The sequence below is a fragment of the Trachypithecus francoisi genome, unplaced genomic scaffold (assembly GCF_009764315.1).
Source record: "Trachypithecus francoisi isolate TF-2019V2 unplaced genomic scaffold, Tfra_2.0 Lachesis_group5, whole genome shotgun sequence".
In the NCBI taxonomy this organism is placed as follows: domain Eukaryota; kingdom Metazoa; phylum Chordata; class Mammalia; order Primates; family Cercopithecidae; genus Trachypithecus; species Trachypithecus francoisi.
Genome location: NW_022681470.1, coordinates 125278167 through 125279624, shown reverse-complemented (window position 1 = coordinate 125279624; position 1458 = coordinate 125278167). Strand labels below are relative to the sequence as shown.

Genomic DNA, 1458 nt, shown 5'->3' with positions numbered 1-1458 from the left:
CTTGAACTAGCAACAGAGAAAGCTAAAATCCAACATGTTTTGTGTTGCAGAGTCCTCTGAAAGCCTCAACCTCTGTAGAAACAGGGAAGAGGTGAAGAAGACTCTGAGGAGGAGGATTGATTTTAAAAAGTCTAGTAGTCAGAGCCCCTTCCCAACCTCACACAGCTGGGCTCTGCTCCTCTCAGTATAATGAAAGAATAAAGTTACATTCCCTGGAGGTAATAAAGCAGAGGGTCTCCCTACAGGGAGTGAGTGTTAAGGTCAGGGGTTCTACACACTGAACTTAGAAAGCGTACGTGCATATTTACCTGGCAGGGGAGATACCCTTATCACAAAGGTGGTTTTCCCAGAGTGAGGCTTAAATGCTGCATTTCAGATATGTTGACCCTGTGATATACCCACATTTGGGAAATTCGTCTGCATAATTTGTGGTAGTGGGAGACTGCGTTTGCTTCTCCCCTGGTTAAAAAAAAACAGAAAAGAAAGCCTATATGAATGTCTACATATGATCCCTGAAATCGGGGATCCAATTACTTTTGTGGTTCCCAGAACACAGGCAATCAGGCTTTCAACCTAAGTAGAGGACTGGGGAATGGATTGCCCCCAAAGAGACAAAGAATACAACATTTGAGGTTCTTTAAATAAATAGCCTTGCCAGATCCCCTGCAGTAACTACTTCAGTCAGCTAATCTTACACCATGAATTTCCAACCAGCCTTTAAAAAAAAAAAAAAATGTTCTTCAACATGAACCATCAAGGATCAGACAATGGAAAATTATAAAGTGAAGTCCAAAACAATCAAAAGTGGACACTACTTGGAGAACAGACATAATGAAAGGAGAGAAGTTAAAAAGGAAAAGACATCACTATGACTCATAATCATTAGCAATATAAGGAAACTACTATTACTAAGAAACAAGAACAGAGAACTTGTTTTTAAGGAACACAGAGGAAACATGAGCCTTGTAAAGTAAAATTATAATAGAAAAAATGTTTAAATTCAACAGAAGAGTTGAAAGATAAAGATGAGAAAATCTCCTGAAGATAGAAAAAAGGAAAACAAGAGAGGGAATAAAAGAAAAAGATAAATGTCATTCACCAGTCCAGGATACTCAATGCTCAAATAAAAAGTGGTACAGAAACTACTTGTATACGTTGTCAACAAGGAAGAAAAGAAAGAAAGAAAATGTATGTAATTTTTCCTTCATATACTAGACCCTGGCCAGACCCTGTGACTGTGTAAGGGGTCAGTCCTCAGAGCTCTGGGTGGCCGGGCCACAAAGGCTTTTACTGAGAAATCTTCAGCAGGGAAACTGTGACCTTCTCTACTGAGATACCTGGTGCGAACTGAGATTCATGACTGCCACAAAATACCTTGACTTACACAATGATTAATCTTAAAATTTCTGTATTTGATTAGTTTTTAAAATTAATTTTTTTCAAAAACATTGTATTATA

At 38.2% G+C, this 1458-nt stretch overlaps 1 non-coding gene across 1 annotated transcript; it reads left to right on the top strand.

The window, feature by feature from the left end:
- The first annotated feature begins 300 nt into the window (after nt 1-300).
- On the top strand, nt 301-460 carry LOC117076894. Its single transcript, XR_004434525.1, has one exon. It is a non-coding gene; the product is annotated as a U1 spliceosomal RNA (small nuclear RNA).
- The last annotated feature ends 998 nt before the right edge of the window (nt 461-1458 follow it).